Source organism: Lagopus leucura, unplaced genomic scaffold (assembly GCF_019238085.1).
Source record: "Lagopus leucura isolate 7727_CA_CO unplaced genomic scaffold, USGS_WTPT01 Super-Scaffold_100015, whole genome shotgun sequence".
Taxonomy (NCBI): domain Eukaryota; kingdom Metazoa; phylum Chordata; class Aves; order Galliformes; family Phasianidae; genus Lagopus; species Lagopus leucura.
Window position 1 is genome coordinate 7,925,915 of NW_024962269.1, and position 21,505 is coordinate 7,947,419.

At 36.9% G+C, this 21,505-nt stretch overlaps 3 long non-coding RNA genes across 14 annotated transcripts in view; all 3 read right to left on the reverse strand.

Moving 5' to 3' along the window:
• The window catches only part of LOC122182577, a 72,890-nt gene that overhangs the window by 27,130 nt on the left and 24,255 nt on the right, over positions 1-21,505 (reverse strand). For 9 of the 12 annotated variants that reach the window (XR_006179869.1, XR_006179867.1, XR_006179862.1 and 6 more), the window contains exons 3-6: positions 6,449-6,593; positions 5,824-5,871; positions 5,017-5,137; positions 660-856 (exon numbers count right to left, since the gene is read on the reverse strand). This is a non-coding gene — a long non-coding RNA (uncharacterized LOC122182577). The remainder of the gene's footprint in view (positions 1-659; positions 857-5,016; positions 5,138-5,823; positions 5,872-6,448; positions 6,594-21,505) is intronic. The other 3 variants (XR_006179871.1, XR_006179868.1, XR_006179872.1) reach the window with 2 other exon arrangements.
• LOC122182580 lies at positions 12,757-14,871 on the reverse strand. The gene is made up of 3 exons (XR_006179874.1): positions 14,847-14,871; positions 13,072-13,255; positions 12,757-12,775 (listed from the first exon to the last, which is right to left on the reverse strand). It is a non-coding gene; the product is annotated as an uncharacterized LOC122182580 (long non-coding RNA).
• LOC122182579 lies at positions 17,722-20,414 on the reverse strand. Its single transcript, XR_006179873.1, has 3 exons — positions 20,400-20,414; positions 18,759-18,877; positions 17,722-18,065 (listed from the first exon to the last, which is right to left on the reverse strand). It is a non-coding gene; the product is annotated as an uncharacterized LOC122182579 (long non-coding RNA).

Here is a 21,505-nt window from a genome sequence, read left to right on the forward strand (position 1 = left end):
GGTTTCATTAGTTAAGAAAGAAAAGACTCTGCTTTAGGACTCCATAACACATTGGTAAGAATGCATGGCAGACGTACAGTGTCTTCAAGGAAAAGGCTGTCTTCATTATTATAACACAGATTACTTTTCCTTTGTTACAGTAACAATGGTATTGTTTATATTTCCCCTGCACCTCAATTTGCTGATTTTTAATCTACATACCTAACAAACATGAAACTCTCAAGGATAAGTCATTTTCTGGTTTAGCTTCATCCTCACTCCCCAATTACTTATCATTCTTTCAATGGTTCCATCATGCTGATAGCAATTCGCATCTTAGCTCTATTTTCCAACTGCACGTTTACAAAAGTAAATGAAACAAGATCAATAATTCTAATCAGAAAAAAAAAAAGGAGTAATTGGGTAGATATGTAGTACATGTGACTCTCTCCAAAAGAAAACAAGATAATAATCACATTGTGTCTGAATATCTAGATACATGCTTAATTTGGTAAGTGTATTATATTAGTATGGACACGTTTATGCTCTGCAATAGTTATAAGTAATGTATAACTTGGTATAATGGTATAATATCCACCTCTTTAGGCTGTTTGGCAAACATAATACCAGTCCTGCTTCAAGACATTCTTGGGACATTTCTTTTGAATAATTTCTAATACCTTTCCTGTTTCAGCAGTAATTCCTTTTAGAGGTTCTTCTCAAAGGAGTTTGAACTGCTCCAGTGCTGGAGGCTTGTGCAGAAAGAGTGGAGATTACTGTCGTGGAATCTCTTACATTGTTTTTCTAAAGACAGTCGTTCAAGTATTAACAGAGGCAAGGCAATGATGGTTAACAGATTCTCTCATCATAACCAGATCTGTTAAAGGAAAAGTGACAAACACATCAATTCTGCATAAGGAAATCAGGCTGTGCGCCAGCTCTACAGCTTTAAAATTTCTGTATGTTTTTAAAACAAAAGTTTCAAAAACAAAATGATCACTACAGTTAATTTCTTAAATTCCAAAATAATTATCTGGGTGTTTATTTTACTAAAGAAAAGCTAAAGTTATTTAGCCCAAACTAGAAAAAGGCTGTTTTTGTTGAGAAGTCATTTTAGGGACAGACTCCTTAAGCACTATATCATCATAAATTCTCCATTGGAAAACCTACCTGCCTTCTCAAGTAGTCACAGTTACTGTTCTCTTAGATAAATTACTTAAATTCTGCAGCAATTAAATGGCACATTTTCTCATTGGAGATTAAAGTACATTATAATCCATTATGAATTACTAAAGCGTTTTTACACTGCTTCAGTTTTCTGCCACAGATGCTGTGGTAGTCAGTCTGTAATAACTGTATGTTTCAAGTTGAAATGCTACTCAAGACAGAAGACCTGAGATCTACAGAGAGGCACGAGGAGCACTGAGGAGCCAGGCAGCTGGGGACACAGATGCTCTCGGAAGCAGCATTGCACACCAGAGTGCAGCCCTGAGGGATGACCTGCTCTGGGGTCAGCCATGTGGGGCTGCAGCCTCTGGGCAACCCTGGTAGACCGAACTGGTTGCAGGTAACCTCATCCTCAGAGGAACTGAGGAGGATCAAAGGTGACGTGGGAAAAATAAGGGAAGTTGAGACTAGGAGAGGAATGGGAGGAGGGAGGTTTCTTTGGCAAAAGTTGAACCTGAGGACTGGAAAATACATGCATTCAAGTATTTAATTCATTTCTTTTTCTTTTTTCCCAAATACCCAAATAAGCAATCAGAAGTTTATGTTAATTAGCAGTACATTAAATCATGATAAAATTCTTGAAGTCAAGACTTCTGTATGTAACACATACACGTGTACCTGACAAATTGTTTTCAAAGGACATCATTCAGTACAAATGACTGCATATATTTGACTGCAATATTTTATAGTGTTAAGCAGTATTCTAGATTCTAAGCTGTTCTCTCACTTTACCCTATAATAAATCCTCTCTAACACCTCTCACTTGGTAGCTCTTGCAGCAGCCAGCTCAGTAATGTCACCAGCAATTATCAGCATCTAGAGAGATCAAACAGATAGTAAAGTGCATTCTATCTACGCTTATTCCATCATATGCTCTGTCTGCAAGACACTATCTTCAAAAGCACTTTAGAGTATCAGCAGCTACAACCTCCAGGGAGGCAAAAAAGAAAAAGTCTTTTCTCAACAGTGCAACATAGTTAAACAGCTGATTTTAGGCAGTAAGAGCAGGTGGTCATCCATACAATGTGCCATATGTAAATAAAAATAAAGTTAAATAAGACCTCACTAGGGCCACTTTCCCATTCCATAGCATATAGACTTCAACTGTGAAACTTCAGTAACAAGAAATGCTAATCCTGATTTGATCAGCTACACAGTGGTTCTCCTTTAATATAGCTCTTCTCAGATATGAATTCTGACAGGTGCATTGAAGTGGGTATCAGAATGCAGAGTTCAGCCTCAGAATGAAAAAAATATATATTGTTTGAAGATTCTTTATACATGTTTCCAGCACAAAAACCTACTGTGTAAACATCTGTAGCAACTATACCTTCACAAGCAGAACTTGTCCTGACAGCATTATCTGACCAGTAAAATACCTGCCAAAATGGTCAGCAGACCACATGATTGATTTCTATTTATAACCTAAAAACAATAGATAGTAAGTAGTTACGTTCTTATAAGAAAGAACACTCAAATAACTGCATCAGAATTGCGCACACAAAATGTTACAAACTCTAGAGCTCAGATGGCAGTACATAAATTAATTAAAAGAAGCAGAGTCAAAACCTCTTGAGGTAAATGCATGAACCAAGTTAATTAGATAATTAATAGGAGCCTCTCAAACAGTAGCTATAAAGGACAGATTAAAGCAACAAGTCTTGAAACAATGCATTGAAACACCATTCCAATTTATACCAGTAGTTTGGAAATTAAATGCTTGATGGAGAACGATTGCTGGGAAAAGAACACATATCAAAAGTGTTGGGACATAGCATAGATAAAGCGCTACCTGAATCTGCAATATCTTAATTATTTTTTATTCTGCAGAACAGCTGATATGCCTATACTTGACTGTCATCCCACTTACACAGAATGTAGACATTGCACAGAGCTGCTCCCAGCTATTCCAGGAATTCACAGAATAGATTCCATTGCTAAAATAACCAGTTGATGATTATATGAACTTTATATGAACTAGGAAAAAGGGTAAACCTTTCAATTACCTCCAAAAGGAAGCAAATGTTTGAAATGTGTAGGTTCCATACATAGATATATGCTTCTTAAGCACTCTTCTGTAACTTAGTCCTCCCAATAAGCTATTGCTGAAAAATCTTTTCAGTTTTCACTTTTGTTCTGAGAACAGGAGGTAGCTCAGAAAATATTCATTAAATATTTTTGTCATCTTTATTTTCAGTCACTATATGGATCATAATAGAATAAAGATAATATAGAAAAAGAACTAATACAGCAACAACATCTAATACTTGTCTTTTTGTTTGATTGTTTCTGACTTACTGGGGAATTAAGGAAAGAATTCCTGACTACTTCACAGTGCTGCAAGTATTTAGTATTTTGAAGAGGGGGCTGGGGGCTGTTGTTTTCATAGAATGGCTTTGATTGAAAGGGACCTTAAGGATCATCAAGTTCCAACCCTCACTGTCAAAGACAGGGTTGCCAACTGCTAGATCAAGTACTAGATGAGATCGCCTGGGACCCCATCCAACCCAGCCTTTAACACCTCCAGGAATGGGGCATCCACAACCTCTGTGGGCAGCCTGTGCCAGCACCTCAGCTCTCTCACTTCTGAAGAACTTCCCCTGACATCTAATCTAAATCTCCCCTCCTTTAGTTTAGTACCTCCTTCCTTCAACATTTAAAATAAAACTAAGATCAAGAATGAGGTAAAACTCTTAAACCAAAGAGTAACAGATATAAAACCAAATTCACGCCATTGGACTAAATATTATAGCTAACTGCACTCAGTGCAACATTTGATTGTCCAGATGCACTCAGTGCAACATTTGATTGTCCAGATACAGATGGCAGAGAAGTTGGCCCACTGTCAGGTCTGCAGGGCAAGATAAGCAGTCATTCTGGGAATTCCTACAAAACCATACAAAATAAACAAGTACAGAGTGATAATTCATCCCCATTTGAGTTAATGGCAAAATTTGTACTGGTTTCAATGAAATGAACTTCTGCCCAGAGGAAAACAAGAGATCAGTGAAAATTAGTTATTCATCGCACATGTCTCGCCCTGAATCAACGTGGATTTCTGTAGTAGTAAAAAACTATTTTTCTTCTGTGGATACCGTTTGTTTAATAGTTGCAGACATACAGTTCTGAGATAATAATTGACTTTGGTTCACAGAAAAAGAATAAATGTTAAAAACAAGTATTTCAAGATAAGTTTATATTAAAAAAATCAGCATTGTTTATAGAGCCCTGTGTTAGAACCACTGGATGGAAATCAGAGTGCTTGACACTAGGTTAATTAGATTTGAATAGTTTCACAGACAAAAAAGATAGAATGCATAACAGGAAAATACTATTCATCCCTGTAGCCAGATTGATTAAATTTACTAGAGTTGTCATCAAGACATTTTGGAGACTGCATTCATGATTTTGTTTATGGTTCTGTAAAAAGAAACAATATTGACTGCTGACATTATCATGGCTTGCAGTTTTTCCCCCTTATTTTCACTGTAGCTGAATACATAAGAACTGATGCAACTTCGTCTCCTTCTGAAAGCAAAACAAAACAGCAACAGCTGCTTCTAGTAAAGTAGGAAGATGCATCTCCAAGGCACACCTTAAGTCATGAGGTTCAATGTTCTTCAAAGCCAAATGCCACACAGTCTTTACCATGAACTTGATTCACCTTTGGAGATTTGTAAGCAGGAAATGTTTCCTACTGTAGGCCTTACACAGATACCAAGGAAGGTACACATCTACTGAACCAAGTTTTAATGGTGTGGAAGATATTTCTTCATCTGACATTAAGAACTTAAAACATAAGGTACTAACCTTATCTGCTCCCTACCACAGTCTTCACACAGCACAAACACTCTCAGAGTAGAGTGCGAGGCTGAAGGTCTCAAGAGAAACACTGGAAACTGAATCTTCATTGGAAACCAGGGTGATAACACTGTGATAGTAAAAAGAAATATAAAAAGATGCCTACAGATGACTTTTGAACAAAACATCAGTGGCAAACAAGTGGCAGTGAAAATGCTTTGTTCAATGAAGCACTTCTGTTTGTTATCTTTACCAGATTGATTCTGCTCAAGATGAACTGGTTCAAATTTTAAACCATTTCAATATATAGTCTATGTACATAAATAATTGACACAGTATTTAAATTAGGTTTTCTTAATGAGTTCCTTATATAAATCTAAACAGCCTTGAAATAATTTCCAAAACGGAACTGTTTCAAAATGTGTCTTGCACTGAATATTGACTCGATGCATTGGCCAGTAGTGCAATGGGATACTATGCAGGGAGCTGAAGCTCAAAACTAGCAGGGAGAACATTGCACCTTCGGTTGTCAGAGGCTGTAAGTTTAGGAGCAGTAGCAAATTATTTTATTCAACTTTTATTCACACTGTCCCTCAAAATCAACACAGCAACTTCAAAGACAGCTTGGAGTGGAACCCATAATCCCAAAGATAATCCTGTCTGCGTGTTGTGACCAGTTCACACTTCTGTTTGCAAACAAACTTATGTTACACTTCAATTCACATAAGAGATTATCATAGAAAAATAATGAAAAGTAATATGTTAAAGCTATGACAAATACAACACATTTATCATGCCACCAATTGCATTTCTTACCATACATTTTCCTGTTAACTCCCACAACTGGGTCTTTACAGCGTACACCTACAAAATAAAAGACAAATAAATACAAAGACTTTTCCCTCTAATTCATAGTAAATTTTTAATCAGGTCCAACGGTACAGACAGCATTTCAACTTTCAGTGGATTTCAGTATATACAAGTTATAGAATCATAGAATCATTTGTGTTGAATGGCAGCTTTAAAGGTCATCCTATCCAACTCCCTGGCTGTTCAAAGCCCTGTCCATCTTCACCATCAGTGTTTCCAGGAATGGGGCCATGCACAACCATTCTGAGCTATCTGTTCCAGTGCTTCACCACTATTATTAAAAATTGTTCTATTTAATCTAACCTAAATCTCCTGTCTTTTAGTTTGAAACCATTTCCCCTTGTCCTATCACAACAGACCACAACAAAAAGTCCATTTCCTTCTGTCTTATAGCCCTCCTTTACATACTACAAGTCCACCTTCAGGTCTCTCCAGAGCCTTCTCTTCTCCAGCCTGAACAGCCCCAGTCATCTCAACACCTTACAGATTTTGAAAACTCCATCCATATATCAATTCCAGTAAAGTTTTATGTACATAAGTAATCCTTACAGAAATATAATCCCTGGCTGACCTTAGTAGGATTGTTAGCGTGAGAGAAGGTGGCAGGATCGGTCTCTACGTTTTCATAAATAACATAGAACATCTCCAGATGAACGTTCCGCTGTTAGCTTTTATAGTGTCTTCCACAGCCAGCCCACATGGTCTCACATTTGTAGCTGCCAAAACAATAACAAATTAAAGTTTGGTTTATAAAAAGGCCTTGGCCCAGACTCTGCATATACAAGTTCACATGCTGTTTACCCTGAAAAAGGTGTGGAACTGACCACAATGAGGTGACAACCCTAATTCCACTCACACACGAGGTGGGAAAATCAATAACACAACTGCACGAATGAGGAAAGGACACTTTGTTTTTCCTGGCTCATGCGCGAACAAGCTGTGTTGTGTTAATAAAGAAATGAGGTCATTTTGTAAAGCAGACTGTAGAGCCTCTGCCTCTTCCCCCTTTGTACATATCTACATGTAAATACAGGGTTTGATCAAAAAGTAATGCCTCCTATTTTACTGTGTTGGCCCAAAAAGCAGAGGCAGATAGCGGTGATATGACAACAGAGACTGAATAGAGACCAGTAGTGTTTTGTGCTCTTTGTATCTGTCCTAGTTACCATGCAAGTAGGAGACAATACTTTGATTGACCTACATGTACGCGTGCACACATTTCCATGCTATGTTCCAATTGTTCAATATACAACTACTGCATGAATGACCACACATTTTAATTCATTCAGTTGACAATTTTGTTAGTCAAGAAAAAAGCCCTGTAGATCAGCGTTCCACAGAACACGTATGAACTCATAGCTGTCAGGAAGGTTCATGATCTTACCTTATTTGCACTAGAACTAGAACTGAGCATCTCTAGTTCTTTTCCTTCACAAATGTCATATTTTACATGTCTAGAGCTTTGGTAAACATGGTATGGCAGGTGTAACTTAATTGCCAGGTAAAACTTAAATGCCAGAGTATCCCAGATGTAGTTCTAAATTCTTAATACTCTTCTACCTTGCTGATTACAGGATTATTTGTATGTGTAGTAAGTGTAACATCAACAATTTTAATAATAACACTGCCAGATTAGAAAGTTTCATATTAATTTGAGAGGCACTGATGGTGCAAGGCTAAAGGGACCAGGTCAGTAGGCAACACTGCCAGCTCATGTATGGGAGACAGATTTTATTTGAATATCAATTCCTGAAAAAGTCTTAGTAAAGTGGTGGAAAACTAAGAAGTCTTACACAAGAAATAAGAGCAGCATCTCAGTACTGACACATTCAAAGGCGGCTACAGATGGTAAACGCACAAACGGATAAAAGTTTCCTAAAATATGGAACCTGCTGGCAGTTGTTTCATTTTGTTTCTTTTTTTTAAGAATATATTGAGGAATTTTGATCATTCAAATCTCCAGCATTTCTTCATACTAAAATAAAAATATTCGAAAATGATGAATAAAGGCATTTTTATACATGTTGGCTGGTCACCTATGTATAACTGATTTTTATTTTCTGTGAACTTAAGAGGTGCTGGCAAAGGAACTTCTGAGATTTGCTTTGGTTGCTCAAATAGAAATTAAAATTCCTTATAATATGACTTCCTCTATAAATCAGATAGGTTACAAGTTTTCTGGAAACTGACATCATTGTCAGAAAATTACAGTCAGAAGCACCCTACTAAAAAGGCAAATAGGTCAATCCTTATGTGCATCTCTAATGCATTCATGCTGTCTGTATTAAGTACATTAAGTAAGCTATCACAGAATTTGTTCAGAGATTTGCAGATTGTGATTTTTCGTTTTCCCAGATAACTGCTTATCTTAAAATCTTTTGAGAAAAGAAAAACATACAGAATTAATTTGGGGCTCTTGCCATTAGACTTTCATCTTTACCATCATAGTTGTAACGTTATGTTCAAGGTAATCTAGGGGTAAGGCATGAGGTTTGTAGTTAAATTATTAGATCAACAGGTATAGCTGAAAAAATGAACACCCAGACACTGACAACCCACATTACAGTCTGAAATAGAGGCAGTCAAAGCCCATGCAGAAGTCTGTGTATTAAAAAAAATCCTAAAGAGGAATCCTAATGTGTAGTGATCACTTCCCATAATTTAGTTTTAAAAATTCTTCCATTGTTTCACATACATACAAGTTTTAACAAACAAGATGCAAAACTGAACCGTATGAACACGTATACAAATGCAGATATGAAGTACTATTTTGCTTTTAAATGCCAGTAATTGTTGCTACATTTCTGTTATACAAGAAGTGACCTTCAGACAGCATTTGAATTTGTATTCAGATCCATTCAGTTAAAAAACAAGACAATATTATTATAAACCCTTTGTATTCACCATTATATCAGATATAACATATGTTTTGCGGTCTGTCAACTTCACAAGGTTTGGAAATCGCTTAGATTGGCATCCAGTTTCTGGGTGTAGTATCTCAAAACTAACACTGAAACAAACACTGAGCAACTGATAAGGCAATGCAGTGAAGTCACCCGGCCTGTCTACTGTAGCCAAAATAACACTCTACAGTGCCCTTTTTGTTGATCCAGCTATCTTGTAAGCTTAAGAACATTAATTAAAAAGCTACTTAGTTAAACCAGATGACATCTATTTTATGGCCAAAGAACATATGCTACATGGAGATAGGAAAGAAAGGAAAAGCAATCAGTTATCGAACGTCTATGAAAAAAGGAAGCACACACTGAAAATAATAGAGCAATGAGTACTATATGAGCATCCTTCATCTGAAACAACAATGTGAAGATACAAAGCTTTGTTATAATACAACATCCAGGCACTTAAGATGCCATCAGTAACTTCTTCAAGTGTTAATTTAACATTCTTCATGCACACTTGTTTCTCTAAAAACTTACAAGTACATCCACAGTGAAAGTAACCTCTGTAGAGAACAATATTTCTTCATAAGGACTACCAAAAGACCATGGAAATCTCTGAACAGAGATTTTAAACATTCATTGCGTACAATAGATTGCTCAGCCAGCGGACGACAGAACATTACTCAGCTACTTAAAAACGATATTAACTGACATCAGTCTGGTTTGCAGCAGAAATGGGGAACTCTTGACCTACCAAGTATGAGACTTGGTTGTGGTTTGGGTTTTTTGATTTGTTTTCTAATTATTACATTGGAAAGTCTGAGAAGAGCCTTGACCGAAGACAAATGAATACTACATTACTACAACAAAACCACATCCTGTGTATTATTGTACAGTCTAACTTCTGAGATGTTGCGCATATATTTTATGAAAGTGAATTATAGCAAGATTTCGTTTATTCTACAAGTAACTTAGCCCTCCAAAATATTTTAAGTATACAGATTTCATAGCAAATGGTCAAGTTAATATTTCCTGTGGGTGCTGTGATGATACAAGTATGTTAAAACCAAAAATATAACTTGCTTATCCACTATAAATTCAGTGGAAAATTTTAATACAAATCAAAATGAAAAAACAGTGCAAAGATCAACTACATTATTTGACAAGTGCATGTGCAAGTGATGTGGATTACACATTTATTTTTAAAGTAATTTACCCTGATTTATAAGCAACTTTTGGCTAAAGCTGTTATTTGAACATCCAGAGCTGCTAAAGATACAGCAAGGTTACAGGATTGAGAACGGAAGCATTTCAAGGAGCTGTACATCCTATCCATGTTTCTACTGACATCATCTTTTCCTCATTCTCAGGTTATTTACAGTACTTCCACTGATTGATGTAAATATTTTACTTTTAGGAATTAGTGAGCAAACTTGACACAGTTCATCTTTATTTTATTTTAGCTAGCACCCCAGATCTTACCCAGATATATTGATACAGCTACGCATGTATATCACTACAACTTAAATGTACTTTTTTTCCACCTGGTGAGCTAAGTTGCATATAAATCATCATCACTAAAGGTGTTTCTTGCCTTGAAATACCTAAGAACCATCAAACATTTCCATATGAAAAAGCTTTGCCAACAAAAATCACACTTGCAAGATTGAAACCAACTGTTAACCAGCAAAATCAGTAAGTAAATAAACCAGTTTTTCATGGAATCTTAGGACTGGGAAGGATTAGCAACTTCCTCTAGACTACTTTCTACCTCAAAACAGTATAAGGTCTACCTAAAAAATTGCTGGCAATGCCAAGAATGATTATTCCACCATCTGAGAAAACATATACAGTTCTCTATTCATTTACCAAGCATCTGATTCAGCTATAACTACATATGCCCTATTCACAATTGACACAGAAAATCAATTTTTGTTTTCAACAGCTTTTTACATACCTGAGAGCTGATACAAAAGTTCAGCTTTCAGTGAAGAGTACCGTTTCACCTCTCCTTCCTTTAAGTCATGCTTTCAAAACATTTAATTGTTCTTCTTCGTACTTCTTTTCTATTGAGAGTCTGCACTGACCCTCAAATGTAACAAACAAAACCAATCATACTGAAGTTGAGGATATACTGGTCTTAATAGACCGGATAGATTACTTGATACTGGACTGTCTTTTTAAGCACCTTGAATAATGTCTCCTTTTCCTTACAACTTCATTCACTTTTAACTCACATTAAAATTTAACACAGTATGGCACCAAGGTCTTTTTCTATAGAACTGTTACATGCTAAACTGTTTCTATCACTGCATTTAGGCAAGAAATCTCCTAGACTCTGAGAAAAGATTTAAAGACACAAACAGATCCTTAAACCTTCAAATCTGAATCAAACCAAAACTCCAGGAAAAAAAAAAAACCAACACACTCACGTACTGCGTTTACTAAGGTGAGCCAAAACAGCAAAAATATCCATGTGAAGCATACTGTTTTTTCTAGTGTTCATCAAAAGCTTTCCAGTACTGTGTAATTCTAGAAATTGTAATCAAAGGTTTAATTGCTGCAATTATTGAAAAACATCCCCTTCTACAGACATGGAAAGGTTATTTCCCAAGGCTCAGAACACTAACATATTTTCACAATTATTCATGCTTTTACACAATCCTTGATTCTCTGTTTTCTGGAGCTGTGCCAGCAGCATTAGGAGCTGTTTCCTCTTCTAAAATTACCACTGTGTGACTTTTGGAATATACAACGCAGCTGCAGTTCAGAGTTTTCTCTCAATTCCTCTACCTGGTTGCAGGAGTTATGTGTGGACAGAAAAAGCTACAATTCAAGGGATTCAGGAAAGACATCTCTTTGCCTTCCCCCTGCCTGCTAGATCAAACCGCCTTAAAAGCCAAAGCTATCTACTTCTTTCTTATCTACTTTTCAGCATGCGAAGATCTTGCAATCAGCTTTTAATTTATCAACAGTAATAACTAAACTACCAATTTTCAGCTGAACAAGAGATGTGTGTAGAAGAAAGGTGGCTAAAAAATCATGACAATTTCAATGACACGAGCTAAGGAGCATTAAATGGAAGCAGCAGACAGCAGGCACAACAGGGAAAGGAATACTAATTTGTGAAACTCCTTGCTGCAGGATATTGTAAATGTTGGAAGACAAAGCCTTTGACAAGTATTAAAGCACAACCTTTAGTTAAGAAAGTCCATCAGCTGTAAATTGTTGGAAGTGAGGAAATTAACATGAGAAAGCAACACTACACACTTGCCCTAGCTCTATAGTCTCTATAGCTGTTTCTTGTTGGACACTTGGGACAAGGTTCCTGACAAGACAATATAATTTGTCTGGCTTGTTTGGCCATTTTTAAGACCTAGTAAAAACTTCCAAACAGAGTGTGGAAGATTTTGCCCAAAGAATTTACAAGAGGCACAACTGCCAACACATGTACAAAAAAAAAAAGTTGTTAAACTAACAAAGATGGAAAAGCTGACTTTTTTCCTATAGAAATATATTTTTCACTAAGAAATTTGGAGAGGAAGAATCTTAAGGCTCATCAATAAGGATGATGAAAAAGATTGGACACCATAGTTCTTTAAGTCATCATTCTCAAAATATTTGAAGTACTCAATAGACAAAGTTCAGGATCCGTGCATTAAACAGCTCTAACTATCATCTCCCCCACCGGTGTCCCTTAGCAACACATTAACTTAAAACATGTTCAGCTTGCAAGGACTCCACTCTCAACCACTCTCAGCCCTCTCCACTGCTTCTTAAATCACCTATCGGTTTCCTGAGGAAAAAAGCCCATATATCAAGCATTACAAGAAGATAAGAAATATAGATTACGTCCTTAAAAAAAAAAAAAAAACCCACAACAGGAAATCAGGAAATTCCAAGATAGATTTTACCTTGGTATAAATGCTATTGGCCATCTCTTTTGGTGAATATACTTTACTTAGGTAGTCACGTTGTCAGTGCTTATCCACATACACCTTAAAACCACAAAGAGAAGACCTGGGATTTACCTTTAAATCAGAACACATGTTTCTCTTCTCTTCCTAAGTATAAAGTAGAAGAGTATAAAACAAAGTACGTCTCAACCAACTTCAAAAATGAAAAAGATCATTCAGCGTAGTAACTGATAATTCTTTTTTTTTTTTTCATAGTTAATTTTTTTAATGAATCTCAGTAGTGAAAAAAAGTAAACATTAAAATATTTAGGTGCATTATGTGTAAAAAAAAAAAAATCACTTTTCTTAATTTATAGGCTTTGAAAATACAAACTAACCTGAGCAGAGGATTCACAGAAGATAAACTAGAAATCCACAAATGGGAAAGCATAGATTACGTGGAAGAAATAACACAAGTACTGGCACCTTTTTAAATAAGGATGCTGAAGTGCTGGGCAAAGCCATTGGCCAGAACTGTTTCTATTCCCTCCTGGCCACTGATGCCAAATCCTGTGTGCACACCTGAAAGCAAAGAGAGTAAACGTACATCTGCTGAATAGCTCAAAAACAGCTGTCAGCTTATCCAGCTATCACACAGACAGCATCAGGCAACAGATATAATTTCTGACAATGGAAAATGTTGTCCTAGACTAAAACAGACATGAAATAGAAGAGGGAATGCTCTCATTAACACTGATGTTCAGTATTTATACAGTATTTATATAGTCCCTCCAGCGTCAGTAGGTTAAAAAACTCCCTGCGCAAGCTAATTATTTTATTGTGGTTATTATATAATCAACAGTTTTTCTTTATCCTTCCACATCCTCTTTAATTTTTTTCCTTTTCTGTTGTTGCATCTAGAAGACCACGTCCCCATTCTCCTCAGCAAAATAGATGAACAAAGGTATTTTTATATATCACTAGCCAAGTTTTTCTGGGTTTAGACAGCAACAATAAAACTGTTAAATTAAGTTGATCTGTTGTATTATCCTGTGAATATTCAGTGGAGTCTTTCTGCTGTTTTCCTACTTCAGTAACATGCCATTGGAAGATGGGGTTCTGGGAAGTTACAGGACAAGGCTGCTTACAGAAAGATGAAAATGTGAACATGAAACAACCATTATAAGGAAGTTATCCGACTATGAAATGTTTCAATTTCCCACCAATTAATGGCAAAGATTTCTTTACTATATAGTCACGCATACCCGTTATGTGTTAAAGAAGAACTAAAGAAGCACATAGGTTGCTCTTGAAGTAATACCACCTATTTATTTCCATGGAAACTACAACAAATGCAAAGAGCACACAGACCACTATTTGACTGAGCAAGTTATCAGTTACAAAATACTTTTTTCCAAAACAGCCATCCCCACTAGCTATGCATTTTCCCTATGTTCAACCTCTACTGCCACATCTCCAGTATCCACATCTGACATCGTGGGCCATAATAACAAAATAGGAGGCATTATCTTCAGAAAAGCCTTCAGATAACCGACTTGTTCAAGTCCTTCAGTCATATTCTATTATCAGTACTTAATGTAAATATTTTTAACTACAGCAGCAACCACGCATTTTAGGGAAAAAAAAAAGCATTTGGAGGGCATTGTGAAAAAATACACTTCCCTACAAATTTGAAAGATGACTAATGTTATAGGACAAGAAATCCATCATGAACTAGTAAACACAAAGATAACACATCTTCCTGAGAAAGAGGAATAGAGTGGACAAAGCTGCACAAGCAGTTTTGAACGGTCGCCTTATTTCTTCTGCTCTTTCCCAGGCGTCTGCTTTTGGTCACTATTAAAGATAGACCCTAGATTAGACATTTAAGTCTGATTCAGGTTAGGTTCACCCCACACAAACAAATTTCTTTATCACAGTTCCTTTCGAGTGACAAATAATGGTATCAAGGCAAGTCTGATTTTTCTTCCTCTTCAGAAATGGAAGAGTGTTTATCATATTTCTCAGTAACAGGGCTGGCTCTATTTCAACACTTTACTTTCCAAATTTGCCATTACTTTCGATAACGCTGTCAGTATCTTCATCTCCTATTATCTTCCCGTGCTTCCTAATCAGCTCTACAATTCATGCATTTTGTAAAGGAGTGACTTACCAGGAGTTTTACACCTGTAGTCAACTTGCAAAAAATTTCTCCTAATTAGTTCTAATAGCAGAACGCTGAAAGTTTCTGGTAAGTCACCTGATTTTGCAACTACTATAAAGAGATGATGTGATGTTGGTCATTTCTTGCATTTAATGACTGGGGTGTTGTCTTTTCCAGAGGAAAAAAAAAAAAAAAAGTTAAAGGAATTTTTAAGTAACTGAAACTTCTACTAGAAAATCTCATTCCTACTCAGTATCACAACCCACCCTCTTACACAAACATAATCACACATACAGCATACTTAATCACAACGCACACAAGAAGATTATAGAATTCTTGCAAGATGATTTGATTTCACTTTTATCTACTAAACACTAAAAATAAAACTCACTGAATTGGCTGTTCAAGAAAAACCTTGAGCTTTCCAGCTGATACTGAGGATTACAAAGTAAACAAAGACTTAAACTGCGCTGATGACTCAACAAGCATTTAGCACAGGAATGTGCATTTCTCTAACCCTTGTTAGATGTACTTGGAAGCACATCCTATTGTTAATTTCTACAATAATGTTCAGCTATACCCTCCAACAGTTGCATTTGCTTTCATATCTCATACTGCAGCAATACAGTCAGAAACACAAATTCTGCTTTAGCATAAATATCCTATAATTTAATTTGTTGAGAAAGTTGCTATATTCCAATAACATAAAAAGAAAAATCTTTGTGAAATGAGAATATTAGGAATCTTGTGGATACAGGATACAAGCTGCGAAGTATGAAGAAAAATACACACCAAAACTATGAAAGCAGACTCAGGAAGCCAGAAAAACAGGTAGAGACTAAAGCTACAAAACTTATGTCTTGGCAATGATATTCTTAAGAATGAAGCTGGAAGCTCTGTTAAATCAGTAGGGCAAAAAAATTTGATTTGTATTGAAGAGTTCAAGCCTCATCCACATAAAAGTAACAGAAGTTATTATGACAGGAACCAGATTTTCTAAACAAAGCAAATTGTTCTGGCATTCCCATGAAATGCTGATATTTATAAAATCCACTGGAGGTGATTTAATGGCATTAATTTGATGCAGTAATGATTTTAAGGTCAAGTTGTGCTCTCTTAACAAAATCAGGAAAAACAGTTGTACTACATCTGCCTACTTGCACTTCAGTTAATTGGCACTAATCCTGTGCTGCTCATCTCATGCAGTAACAGAAATGATATAATACTAATTAAGAATAGACAGTCTCACTATAGATCTAGATAACTTTAAATCTAAAAACATTTATATTCATGCAGCATGGGAAATAAATAGGAGGAGATAGAAACTGAGGTGCAACTAGAAAACTATGATCTACTTACTATTTCGGAAACGTAGTGGGACAAACCACAAACTGGAATACTATGATTGAGGGCTACCAGCTTTTTCAAAGGGACAGGCAAGGTAGGAGGAGCAGGGTAGTTGCTCTCCATGTTAAGGAGTAGATAGACTGTGAAGAGCTGTCTGAGAAACAGAGGCATTGGGTTCAGACTAATGAAGGACATCTGGTGGACAGGGTCTACTAAAGGCCACCTGAGGCTTTCTCGCTTTAGCTGCAAGAGGTGTCACCTCACAGACTCTCATCCTGATGGGGAATTTCAACCACCAAGACATCTGCTGGGAAAACAACACAGAGAGCTGCAAGCAGTCCTGGAGGCAGGCTTGGCTGTAGGAACCATGGCCTGGTCAAGTTTGTGATTCTGAGGAACATGGGCCTGGCAAAGAGCAGAGTTAAGATCCTGAAATTCAAGAGAACAAAATTTAGGCTGTTTAAGGAATTACTGGATTACATTGCCTGGTATTGCACTTAAGTCAAGGCAATCCCAGGTATATGTATGGACTGGGAGAACTCAGAGTAGCCCTGCAGAGATGGACATGGAGTTCCCAGTGAATGAAAAGATGGACATGAGCCAGCAGTGTGCCATTGTGGCCTGGAAGGCCAACAGTATCCCAGGTTGCACCAAAAAAGGGATTGCAGGGAAGTGAGGAAGGGGATCATCCATCTCCACTCTGTCCTCATGAGGCCCCACACTGAATACTGTATCCAGGCCCGAGGCCACCAGCACAAGGAGGATGTGGAGCTGATAGTGATAGGAAAGGGGAGTGGTTTGAAACTAAAAGAGAAGATTTAGGTTAGATCTTAGGAAGAATTTTTTTTTTTTTTTTTTACTCAGAGGATGGTGACATACCAGAACAGGATGTCCAGAGAAGCTGCAGATGCTCCATGCCTAGAGGCTTTCAAGACCAGGTTGGATGGGACTCTGGGTAGACTGATGTTGTAGCTGGCATCCCTGTCCATGGCAAGGGGCTGGAGCTAGGATGATTTTAAAGGTCCCTTCCAACCTAAGCCATTCTATGATTTACAATTTTGGGGATTTCTTCGGTTTTGCTTTTAGAATATTCTACAAAATCATACTGATACAGTTACAAGTTATAGTGATACTTAGAAGCCTTCCCTGGATGAGGCTCTGATACAGATGAAACATACAAAAGCAGGGTTTTTTTTATTGTTTTCCAAATATATTACTCCTATTCGCATAAAGAAAAAGTAGTTATTTTAGGTTTTTCGTGGTACATGCTAGATAACCCATTATAAAGGCAAGTACTGGTAGAATATGATAGCAGTAGGACACATTTGAGAGTCTACTCATTTATCTCATGAAGACAGATTTTTTATTTAAAACTTAAATCGATACCTGTTTTTCCCTCTCTTTTTCTTTTTTCCTTTTGGTAACTGTAAGAATAACTAATATTATTATACATAACTACTATACATAGTTACTTTAATTTAGCAAATACTCAACTTAAGTGTTAATAATAGAGACAACTTAAATTATTCTCAGCATATCTAAATTGTATAAACAGCCACAGTCCAATATAAATGATTCTCATAGATCACTTCTACTGTTTTATTCCTCCCTGAAAAACAAAAAAAAAAATATGCTTTTCAAAATATAGCACAGTTACTTGTTTAAAGAATAAGCTCATACAAAAAATACATGGTGCATTAATAGCAGAAATCAGGAGCTCATCAGTAGCGAGAGTAGTGACAACAATCAAGAAGCCTTGAAATGAACACTGGTGACCAGAGGTGAGCTGCTGCTTTCCCCTTCATATCCTCGCAGCTGGGATAGCGCCACCACCCAAGGACAGGCCTACTTCTGTTCGCTGATGGCCACCTGGTGGTTGAACTGGCAATTCAAGATAACAGTGCATTCCAGTTAAAAAACCACCTGAGTAAAGACACTGTAAAAAAGAGAAGCAAAGACTGATCTCTGCATATGAGGGTGAGCAGTTAGGTATGCCTTGCCACAAAATACTGCACCAAGATTATTAACTGAAGGAGGAAACTACTAGAAAAAATATTCACTTAATTGAACAGGCTTAATAAAATACTGTCACAGCTCTTTGTGCAATTTCACATCCAAGATGTACATTCATTAATAATGAGTTTGAGATAAATAGTTACGTGTGAACTAAAGAGTCTTTATAGCAACTGTGAAGCAGTGTAAGTAACTACAGAATTATGACCATTACTAAATGCTTCATGCAATCCTGTATGTGAGGCAGTTGATAAAACAGCCATTCTGATGAACTTTCCATGTATTCTGACATTAATGAAGGTCTTACATATCACATTTTGAATAAGATACACAGCTTTTGCTGAGAATATAGCCTTATTTGTCCTAACTGGTCACTGGGTGTTGTAGCTAGGAATTGAGCAGGTATTTCTTTTTTGAGTAATAGGGTTTTACGATCCAAATTTATGAAGGAGCTACCACACTGAGAATAAACCACACCAAATCACTTCAAAACACCAAAAAGTATTTTGAAAAATGCCTGCATACGCAGTAAGCTGGGTGCCTGCTACTCTGCCAACTTACCCTCTGCTCAGAGGCACAGAATCGATAACTCATAGCTGTTACAAACTCATAAAATGCAAAAAATACAACTTCTATGAATTCACATAACTTCTTGTTCAGAATTTCACATGCAACTTTACCTGAAAAAAATAAACAGAGGAAAAGAGTACTTACAACTAACTTCCAATATGAACTGGATGCAAAAACTTTTTTAAAAACAAATATTAGACTCTAGAATAACATTCCCCCCCTCCAAAGAGAAGGAGCAGTTCTCTTCGTGCCATATTTTAGAGTAACTTAATTCTTATAAGAGGTGTCATTCTGTCGATGCATATATAATCATTAAAGCTATTTTAACAATGGTGATGATGACAGACTTTACTGAAATGAGCCACAGCATGCCAGGTGGGTTACATAGTCACAATGAAAAAAACAGCAACACAAATACACAAATGAGAAGCAGGTTAAAAAAAAAGGTAAGAGCTGGAAGAAACTGCTGGGTGTCATGAAAGTTCTGCCAGTATGAGCTACATTAAAACTTCAAATTGCTCATCGTTTACACTGGTACTGCTTCCTCTGTTTATCTCACTTCATGAAATTACAGTCCTGTAACAGAACTGATTTGGCAGTCATCATATTTCAGCTGCTAGGGGATCATAAGCAAGCTCAGTCTGTGCACAGGAGGAGAGAAAAGGAAATAATCTTAACTTTAAGCACCTGAACCAAACACATAGATTTTCCAACCCACAACTCCAGCCAGTACAGACAAGTCAGCAAATAAGTGAGAGTTCTCTGAATCATTTGTTAGAGGACCTTACACTTCCACTGACTTCGGGGGAAAACTGGGGAACCTTCACAGTCAATCACATCACCTGCCAAACTTGACTCATGTGAACACCTCCAAGGCTGCTGACACAGGCTGCCTCAGAGAAACAAGACATTCTTTTGCACTACAAATGAAGAGCTCTAATTAAATCCTCAGATAATAGACTAAAACAAAACTAGCCAATAAGATCCTTATCTTCCCTTTAAACAAAGATTACACATAGGGAAGAACATGACGCATTACGCTTTAGAACTAAGGTTCCAGATTCACCTGATAAGAATTGTTTTTCTCCCCCCAGCAAATCTTAAGCTATCACAATAAACAACCTACTCTTAGAGTGAGAATCAAGCAGGCATCATTAAGAGTGAAGTCATGCTACCTATCCTTCGCAATGTCCATCCACTATTTCCTTACAAAACTCACAGTGCAATATCTAGATTTTCAAGAAAATATTAGGGGAGGAGAGAAAAATTTGTATTTCCAGTCTCTTGCTTATGATAGAGCTCCTTACTGTCTGCTGTGTCATAAGCCAGGATGCATTTTCAGTGGCATTATGACAGAATACTCTTAGTTTCTGTAAATGCTCTGGTAAAAATAGGAATGATCTAGTTAAATACTGCGTACTGCAGACAGAAAACCATGGCTCAAGACAAGTACAGTGCATGTTTAACCACAGAATACAGCTTGTGTTTATTTAAGGAGTGTACTGGAATGCCAGTGATTCTTTTCAGCTGTCCCATTGCTTCTTCCCCTCCCCCTCTCAATTTTTGTTTAATTTTTTCCATGGACGTAATTAAGCAACGCTCAAATTTGGAAAAGCTAGCAAACATACGTACTGCATAGCAGATGACTAGATATTCTAAAGAGATTCCATTAGCAGTGCCTTGGACATCATATGATGCAAGACAAAAGCAAACACTTGTAGCAGCCAACTGGAATTAATTCTTCTACAGTGACAACAGAGGTTGCAACCTACAGCTTGGAGAAACAGAAAGCTAAGAGTGAAATCAGAGGCCACCCACATATCCAGAGGTGATATAAATCAAGTGTCCTAAGCTTGGTCACTAGTTCCAAATTAACAAAGCATCTGTCCTTAATTCACATACCCTGAAGGTTAAGAGTGAAGCACAAAATAAAATGTCAAAACTGAACCGCACTGGTTAACATCAGATTACCCAACTCTGTAGCTTGCTGCAACATGCAGTAATTATCCACTACGCAGTCTAAAATACGTTTGGTTTCACCCAAATATACATTTTGCTTTGATAGAAGAAAAGTGCCTTCAAATTATCACTGTTAATAGAAATATCATCTAAGATCCTGTCAGGCTGCAATACATCACAGAAATGTTTCTCTTCCTTGCAGATTTTTGTTTTCACTTTGAAAAAAACCTTCCAGCATGAGCTGTATGTTTTGTGCTATGCCACTACACCGATACTTAGAATAACAAAGGCGTAATTCACGTGAAGTCTAATAAGTAAATATTTAAGAAAAAAAATGTGTAAGAACTTTTAGCTGATTGAGCCGATTTACCTCTTGGAATGAAGTCACAAGAACTCATAGAATCACATTGGTCAGAAGAGACCATTAAAGACCATCTGGTTCAACTCCCTTGCAGAGAACAGGGACACCAACAGATCAGGTGCTCAGAGCTCCATGCAGCCTGACCTCAACTTTCTCCAGGAAAGGTGCACCCACCACCTCTCTGATCCAGAACTGAATTCTGTTTGCTCTTTTCTCCACAACACCAAGCGGCTCAAGCAAAAACAGCAAAACAGAAGATCTTATGGCTTCCTGTTGTCATCTTACACCATTTTTATATTCTCATACTTCTTGGTTTTAGACACATGCAGTAATGTCCCTATCTTTATAATCTCCATCTCTTCACAAGAAAAGACAGCCTGTCCTGGAGAACGAGTGCTGCCCCAAAAGTAATGCCTCC